Source organism: Papaver somniferum, chromosome 10, assembly GCF_003573695.1.
Source record: "Papaver somniferum cultivar HN1 chromosome 10, ASM357369v1, whole genome shotgun sequence".
NCBI lineage: Eukaryota > Viridiplantae > Streptophyta > Magnoliopsida > Ranunculales > Papaveraceae > Papaver > Papaver somniferum.
Window position 1 is genome coordinate 3,143,367 of NC_039367.1, and position 9,538 is coordinate 3,152,904.

Below are 9,538 nucleotides of genomic sequence, written 5' to 3' on the forward strand. Positions count from 1 at the left end.
ATAGTTGATAATGTAACCATCTTTGGATATAAGCATATATAGTGTGTTCGCACATTAATGTATAAATCCATAAACCGCCAAGAGTGTGCATATGTGTGTATACGAAATTGGTAAAGGAGACACGTTAAGTATGCGTACCCGTACGCATACTAGCGGAAGTTCTCGAACCTAGAATTTCTGCTGAGTTTGGTTTTGGCAAACTCTTAACTAGTCACCGAAAATTTCTGCTGAGTTAAACTTAACAAACTCAAATCTGGTTGCTTAAGTACGCATACCCGTACACATACTTAAGCTGGTTACTTTGTCAAATCAGTCAGTTCATGGACTTAAAATTTAAATCATAAGGAATGCAATCTTTGCAAACCGTGCCTATAATGTCCATGATTGATTCAAGTGAATCAAAACGATTTGGTTTCAATTGTGTTTTCTAAACAATTGAACAACTCTTTAACTAGTTTCATTTGATTTTGAACTAGTTATGGTTAAGATGAATAAGGTTAATATGAGAGTAATCATATGGATAACCTCGGCTAACTATTTGGGAACCAACATGGTGTACACGTTTAGGTACGGCTACATAAACCTAAATGAGGGTACATTTCATTTGTGTGTGACAAGCTAAGTTCGATCTAACGGTTGAAAGATATTAGCTTGGTTGAATGACGTTTTTCATCTACCGGTGATTATTGAATGCTTTGTTACCAAGGTAGCTTAGATTGCAACCCTGATTTGAAAACTATATAAAGGAGTTATCTAGCAACTGGGAAGACTAATCCCCACACCTCATGTGTGTTACTAGTTGCATGACTAGAGTCGATTCTCCTTTAACCTTAGGTTTCTTCTCGAGACCCTGTAGGTTAACGACTTGAATACTTCATTGGTATTGTGAAGCCAGACCCAACTATTATCTTTGTAGTTGCGTGATCTGATCTTACTGTTTCTATCGTGTTGAGTGCAATTGAAATAATTGGCTTGAGATTTTACATCTCCGATAGGCAAGATATAAAAGTAATCACAAACAAACTTCTTCTCATCATTTGTGATTCCGCAATAACTTGTTTCGCTATTCGATTAAGTTTATTGTGAGGTGAATGATAATACTAGGCTGTTCTTCGGGAATATAAGTCTGGTTTATCAATTGGTTCCCGTCCACCTTGATTAATCAAAATACGGAAAAAAAACTCTTGGGTATTTCTGTGGGAGACAGATTTATTCAATCTTATAGAGTTTTCTGTGTGAGACAGATTTGTCTATCAAGTTTTCGACTTTGGGTCGTAGCAACTCTTAGTTGTGGGTGAGATCATCTAAGGGAATCAAGTGCGTAGTGTCCTGCTGTGATCAGAGACGTAAGGAGCGCAAATGTACCTTGAATCAGTGTGAGGTTGATTAGGGTTCAACTACAGTCCAGTCTGAAGTTAATTGGTAGTAGTCTAGTGTATGTAGCGGCTTAATACAATGTGGTGTTCAATCTGGACTAGGTCCCGGGTTTTTTCTGCATTTGCGGTTTCCTCGTTAACAAAATTCTGGTGTTTGTGTTATTTCTTTTCCGCATTATACTTTGTTATATGATTGAAATATCACAGGTTGTGGGTTAAGATCAATAAATTAGAATATCCAACATTTGGTTGTTGATTTACATTGATTGACACTTGAACATTGGTCTTTGGTACCGTTCAAGTAACTCCTCTTATATTCAATCGGGCTCGCAGATTTCTATTTGCTGATTGCGGATTGAATTAAGAGTTAGAGATATTAAACTCTTTGATATACTTTATTCTAGATTGAGTCTGATTGTCTAGTTGATTCTCTAAAAAGTGTATTGGAGTAAGTCTTCTCAGATTGCCAAACGAATTGTTGGGTGTGGTTGTTAGGCCCCCGCATTTTCAACAACCTTTTTCATAATGCAACCTGTCTATGATAATTCCGATCAGAACAGAATGTTAGGAATTTTTGTTGAGCTAAGCTTCAAAAAGGTAATTTTTTTTTCTTCTGATTAAAGTCTTTTCATGAATAATAATTCTCTTGTGCTCTAAACTCATGTTTATTGAGCTAAGAATGCAGTAATATTCAAAGAAGAATATTTGTCATAGATAAGGACTGAAAGTTGCAATATTGAAAATTGTTGTGTGCTCTCTAAAAAACTGTTTTCTACCCTCAAAATTTTGTGTTCGAAACCTGTTAGGAACAATGGGTCCTGCACCATCAAAAGGTACACGTACCGTTTCGTCTTGACCGTACAAAACCATAATATCTATATCAGGTCACAAACCGACATGCATCCCAGAGAATACCTTTTACAAACTCCTTTATATACCATAACTTGTGATTGAGAAATTCTCATCCAAGGTTTCGCACCCAAGCATGTCTCCTATGTCGCGAATTATTGAAAGCATGGAGAAAGCTCTTAATCGCGATGATATTGAAACAAGAGGAAAGAAGAGAACTCTGGTTGATGATGAAGGTGTTGATGTGAATTGCTATTTTGGATATGATCATCAAGATATTTAACGGGAAAAGATGATCTCTGCTGATGTTGTTTATGATTTTCTTAAACAATTTGAGGAAACGAAACTAGAACTTGTTGAAACACTAAAAAGTCTAGACATGTTGAAGACTGAGTTGAAAAAGGTTTCAGCTGACCTTGTTCTCATGAAATCTCATGTTTATGAACTTCTCAATGAGGATATTTTCTCTGAAGAGCTCGTGGATACAGTTGATGACAAATTCAAGGGTCTCAAACCCAATGTAAAGTTTGAAAAAATCTAATTTATTTCAATTTCTTATTTATCTCGAAAATTATTTGTGAGAATATTTTTAATTCAGCAACATCATAAATAACCATTTTATCGGATGTGATAATACTCCAAAAGCTAAAAATTTGTCATAATTATCTTAATTAAGTTGATCAAACAACATTCATATTTTTTAATGGTTAGTTGTGATGTTGAAGATATTTTGTAATACAATAAAAAATGCTCCCAATAAAAAGTTTCCCTCGAGACACAACCGGTGCACACTTAAAAGAGTGCCCGGGTAAGATCCGGCTAGGAACATATTTCCGATTGAAGGGGCCCACAACTAGACGGATGACTTTATAGAAAAACGTGAGTGTGGTGTTTCATATCTCTGCAAATCCGCCATGAAAGGAGATGAGGAAGAGAAGAATAAGAAGAAGCTGTTGTTAACTTCAATATCTGCTGTGATTGCAGAAACCTCAACATTTCCATTAGATATAACAAAGACAAGGCTTCAACTGCATTCAAAGTTGCATCAGAGATTGTTAAAAATGAAGGTTTAATGGGTATGTACAGAGGGTTATCTGCTTCTGTTTTCCGTCATCTTTTTTATACTCCGATACGGATTGTTGGTTATGAACATCTCAGAAATTCTTTTGGAGGAAATGATTCTTCTCCTCTTTCATTACCTGAAAAAGCTTTCCTTGGTGGGATTTCTGGTGTCATTGCTCAGGTAAAATTCAATTCAATGCCTGTTTTTTTTTTGATATATTATGAAATGATTGCTTGAGTTTTTGTGAAATTGTTGAAATTTTTGTTCAATTTAGGTGGATCAAATTAGGTTTAGAATCATTTAATAGCTACCATTTCCACACTGGTTGAGCTTCTCTGCAGGAATTCAATTGATCCTATTTTTAGCTTAGCTCCATAGTTCTATGTAGTGGATGTTGACAGACTGAAAATTTGACAAGGTTCTTGAGAATCTGAAATTTACATTGACCAACAATTGATATTGACACAAAGTTGAAACGAACACACTTTTCGATTTCTATGAAGCATAATCATTAAAAACTGAGTAACTACCAGTTATTATTCATGAGGCGAAATAAACAGTGTAAGAGAAAAGATAATGAGCAAGTAGGATATAAATAGTTGTGATTAGGTTATAATCCTTCAATGTCTTTTGCGCTTTCCTCTAATTGAGTGTCAAATAAGTATAATACTGATAAACCCAAACTTATCAAGTAGTACCCGTGGTGAAATTAGAAGAATTTTTTGAACAGTAAGAGAGGGAAGAATTCATAGAAACAGGGAGAAACAACATTCACTTTGTCATTCATGATAATCCTTTCATTACAGTATTCATGTACATACAACATTGCTAATATCTTCTTGCATTAGAAAACATGTGTTTTCAGGAGGGTGATTTATACCAGACACAATGTAGTTCTACTTGGAAGGCTTTTACTTGATATGTGATACGCATTGGCTTAACCATACACGACCCTGAGTATCGAAAACACCATTGGTATTTGATACGTCCATCCTACAAGGAATATAGGTAGTTTGGGTAGTTACTGTATTTGACAGCTTGTGTTGGTTAGTGAGAACATTTATGTCTTTATATAACGTACTGAATTTTGTTTGTTCTTGCTTCCGTTACTTGTGATATTGCGTCATAGGCCAGGAAGGTTGCTGCATCCCTCTTCTGTTCTTTTTAGAGTTAAAAACTGTCGCTATTGTAGATTTATGCAAAATCATGTTTGTTAGTATTCTTACCTTTAATAAACCCCTAGTCTTTTGTTTTATCTGTACAAAAAAACAACAGCGTCCCCATTTTTACTTTTTTAATGCCAGGAACATACTTTTTTTTTTTTTTTCTTTCTCACTTGTTCATTCATGAAATGTGATTATGCTACTCAGCATGTATGTTTTTTCTTAGGCACTAGGAAGCCTTTGAAAGCCATGGGCAATAGAATCGCGGCGCTCGTTTATGATCTACTTAAAGCCTGGTAGTAATTGGCTTTGATAGGTAGAGGTTCTTAAGTCTTGACACTCCCGTAAAAGCTTTTGTTCTGCATTGTACATTTGTTTAGGGAGCTCAGATTCCGTTGCATTTCAGTTTTGTGAACATCTTAGAAATTCTTTGGAGGAAATGATTAAATTAGTCCAACATCTTAGAAATTCTTTTGGAGGATATGATTCTTCTTCTCTTTCTTTACCTAAAAAAGCTTTCCTTGGTGAGCTTTCTAGTGTCATTGCTCAGGTAAATTCAATTCAATTCAATGTTTTTTTTTATCTATTATGAAATGATTGGTTGAAATTTTTAGAAAATTGTTGAAATTTTAGTTGAATTAGGGTGGATCAAATCAGGCTAGAATCAACTACTAGCAACCGTTCCACTCTGGTTGAGCCTCTCTAAAAGGAACTCCATTGATCTTTCCTCTAGCTTCTCTCCATAGTTCTAAATAGTGGATACTGACAGACTGAAATTTTGAAAAGATTCTTAAGAATGAGATATTTACCTTGACCAATCAGTACTTCTCTTACATTTTTCTTCAAATTAAGGTTACTGCGATCTGATACTTGCGATATCATCTTACTTAGGCATACCAATAGCCCAAAGTTAGGAGTGTAGGATTTTTCGGCTGAAGTTCCTAGAAACCACAATTGATAATGACACAAAATTTCAATGAAGCATAATCATTGAAAACTTAACAGTAGTTAGAAACTACCACGGCTTGTTCAAGAGCTATTGTTAGGTTCTAATCTTTTAACGTCTTTTGCGCTTTCCTCTAACAGAGTATCAAATAAGTGTAATACCCTTAGTGTTCTCGATACTCTTAGGGTTGTGTATGGTATGCGAATGCGTATTGCTTATCCAGTAAAAGTCTTCTAGGAAGAACTATACCAATTGTGTTGGTATAAATCAACCTGCTAAAAAACATGTTCTCTAATATAAGAAGAAGATGAAACATTTATGTCCTCATAAGCGTTCTTTATATAATTAGCTTAATTCTGTATTCTTGCTTTCGTTACTTGGGACATTGCATCTCAGGACAGGAAGGTTGCTGCATCCCTTCTTCTGTTTTTTAGTGTTCAATTGCGGCTATTATAGATCTGTTATGCAAGTCACATTCTTCAGTATTCTTACCTTTTATAAGTCCTTAGTTTTTCTTTTCATCTGTAATAAAAACAGCATCCACAGTTTGGCTATTATGAAATGTAAATATGGTACTCAGCTTGTATGTTTTCTATTTAGGCTGTAGGCAGCCTCTGAAAGCCACAGCATTAGAATCGCGGGGCTCGTTTATGATCTACTTAAAGCCTGATAGTTATTGGCTTTGATAGGTAGGAGTTCTTGAGTCTTGACACTCTCGTAAAAGCTTTTGTTCTGCATTGTACATCTGTTTAGGAAGCTCACATTGTGTTGCATTTCAATTTCTGTGTCTAAATAACTCTGTGAATCAGGTTTTGGCAAGCCCAGCCGATCTCGTGAAAGTTAGGATGCAAGCGGATGGGCGCCTGATGATGCAAGGTCTCCAACCTAGATACACAGGAATTTTTAATGCTTTAAGCACGATTGTTAGAACAGAAGGTATTGGTGGTCTTTGGAGAGGGGTTGTCCCTAATGTGCAGAAAGCATTTTTGGTAAACATGGGGGAATTAGCATGTTATGACCATGCAAAACGTTTTGTTATTGGAAAACAGGTTTGTGGTGATAATATATATGCTCACACCTTAGCGTCGACAATGTCCGGTCTAGCAGCGACTGCATTGAGTTGTCCAGCTGATGTTGTGAAAACAAGAATGATGAATCAAGCTGCGGGGAATGAAGCTAATAAAACCATGTACAAGAATTCTTATGATTGTCTGGTGAAGACTGTGAGAGTTGAAGGTGTTATGGCATTGTGGAAAGGGTTCTTCCCAACATGGGCAAGGCTTGGTCCTTGGCAGTTTGTATTCTGGGTTTCTTATGAAAGGCTTAGAAATATAGCTGGTCTCTCTTCTTTCTGATAAAATTTTTCTTTTGTTGTTGCATATAGATATCTAAGGTTGTTACTCTTCTTGTTATAGTGTCTTAAATCATAATGGATTTTCCTTTGGTTCAAGCTCTGGTGTGCTGCTAATAAAATATAGGATGCTAATAGATTTGGCCATGGTTTAGTAACAGGCAAAATCTTCGCATACTAAAAGGCAAGCCTTGACTTGCTTCTTCTTTCATACTAAATCTACAGTCATTTTTATTGAATTTAATGCAAGATTGCTATACCGATTTGTTTGGGGGTGTACCAAAACACAGTATAAGACAAAACAGCATTGCCTTAGGCTTGGTACACCCCCAAGCAATTTGGTGCCCCCCATTAGTTGCAGGAGAAGGCTCGTGTTGGATGTTGAAGAGAACCGACCGAGGAGGCATTTGGCAAACGGAAAGAGGTACACATGTAGGGGTAGTAAAGTAAATTGACGTTTAGATTTACTGGGGCGGAGAAATTGAGAGACAATTTTACAGCAGTTGGAATCATGAAGAGGAAAAATTAAAAGGCACGATGAAGATGAAACGTAACAGAATTTGGGTTCTGAACCTCATTACTCACGGAAGATTTAGGATTTTCGTCTTAAATGTAGAATTCAACAACCTAGATTTTGAGTAGATTTAGTTAAGATTGATGATCTGGTTATTTCTTGAATCATTGCGACGGTTGACGAATCATCACAATATGTTTGATCAAACATTGTGATGATTCGTCAACCATTGTGATGTTTCGCTCACATCCATCGTCTATATAACAATTTCGAATTAGTCACTGTGTTTTATATTAGCCATTAGGGATCTTTCTGTTCATACTCAGAAATTTTTGCATTATTCACTTTGTTTTCTATTAACCTATTTGGGATCAATCTGTTCATCCTCCAAAATTTCAAAACGCAGAACCGTGAAGAATTTAAGATGGGTAAAATCGAAATTATTGCATCATTATTAGAAGGTCTAAGCACCATACGAAATGTGTACGAACTTCAACAGAATGTAAGTATCATTGTGGTTTCTTAATTTTGAATTTTGATTTGTTCCTTTTTCAGAACCCTAATTTTGTTGTTTGTTGTTCTTTTGGTGATGATCAGGAATTAGATGAGAATGAAAATGTGGTGCTGAAAGGGATACTCGACACTACTGCTACACAAGTGCAAATGGTTCAGTCTCATATGAAGAAGGTACGTTTTCTCTTTTTTATTTGGATGATTTTGTTTTCGGCAATAATAATAATCAATTAGAACTGATGAAATGAATTAGTTTATGGTGTGTTCATAATGGATTACATGAAAATTTCTGATTTAAAACAGACAGAGAATAAAGTGTGGGAAATTTTAAAAAGTTGGAGATAGCAGGTGCGAAGGTGATAACCGAACTAGATGTCATTAGAAGGTTCAAAGCTGGTAATTGGCGAAGTAATCAAGTTTTATCCCAGGACAGGGATGAAATACTGTGTCAAGCCATTAGGAGGAAGTTTCAGAATCCGCAGAGAACAACCAGTCCACCTTTGCTGGATGCGAAGGTTGAATCTGTTGGTTCCAGAGAAATGATCTCTTGTCAACAAAGAGAACATGAGTATCAGCCAACTGAGGGTATCATGCAGCCAACTACGCCGAGCGGAATGGAGGCTACTTCCATTCAGGATTGGATTGCAAACAGCCGCAATCAGCGAAACAGAAGATCTACTGGATCTTCGTTAACATCTGCAAACTTCAGCGATTCGTATACTAGTAGCGAAGAGTTGGATTACCCTCCATGACGCACTAATCAGTCGGACCGTCATCGCATTTATAGGTCCATATCTCAGAGTAGATCTCCGCAATCCAACTATTCATGTAGCGACAGGAGTTATACCTCATATGATTCATATGATAGTTCCCCAGAGGAGGAATACCCAGTTGAAAGGAGTTATACATCATATGATAGTTCCCCAGAGGAGGAACACTCAGTTGAATACCCAGTAACAAGGAGTTATACTTCATACGATTCATATGATAGTTCCCCAGAGGAGGAACACCCAGTTACAAGGATTTATACATCATATGATAGTTCCCCCGAGGAGGAATATCCATATGATAGTTCCTCAGAGGAGGAATACCCAGTTGCAAGGAGGAGTCGATTCTCCAAAAATGATCCACCGCAAAAAAAGATGGGACATGTTAAAAGATTAACTACTAAGCTTGCAGGCATGTTCCATCGTCACCATGAGGATACAAATGCATCACCATCCAGGGAGGATAGAAATGCACGGGATCATCATCCTTCAATTCAGAATCCAGTGGGTAATGGTGAACTCCACCATGTAAGTAAAGGGAAACACATGCCGGTACAAACGAGAAGAACAACGAAAGTTGAGGACAAGGCAAGCCACCAACAAGGACATTTCCGACCACTTGTAAAAAGATTACTTGTAAAAGGATTTGTTGGTCACGTTTTTGGTTCGAAAAAGTCTAAGCCGTCGTCATCTGGCGTCAGAAAGTTAGAAAGAGCGGTAACAGGTAAGGAAAAAATTACTGCTAAGAAACGGCATTGGTGGCAGAGTTTGCGAAGGCAGGGATTACCTAATAAAAGGGGCAAGGCACTCCTTACACAGGGGTATAAGAAGAAACATACCCAGTTAAAGGGCAGGCATAGACATGTAAAATAATATTTAGCTTGTTATGTAAGTAAATGACTGCACCTAAAATATGTCAATTAGTTGATTAATTTTTTTGTATACCTACCATTAAACCCAAAATATATTGCAAGAGAAAATGATACTTGTGCTTTC

General features: G+C 36.6%; 1 long non-coding RNA gene and 1 pseudogene across 1 annotated transcript; both read left to right on the plus strand.

Annotated features, from left to right (window-relative positions):
* Positions 1-3,103: 3,103 nt before the first annotated feature.
* On the plus strand, positions 3,104-6,847 carry LOC113319502 (annotated as a pseudogene).
* Positions 6,848-7,874: 1,027 nt separating this feature from the next.
* LOC113317064 lies at positions 7,875-9,538 on the plus strand. The gene is made up of 2 exons (XR_003343212.1): positions 7,875-7,949; positions 8,079-9,538. It is a non-coding gene; the product is annotated as an uncharacterized LOC113317064 (long non-coding RNA).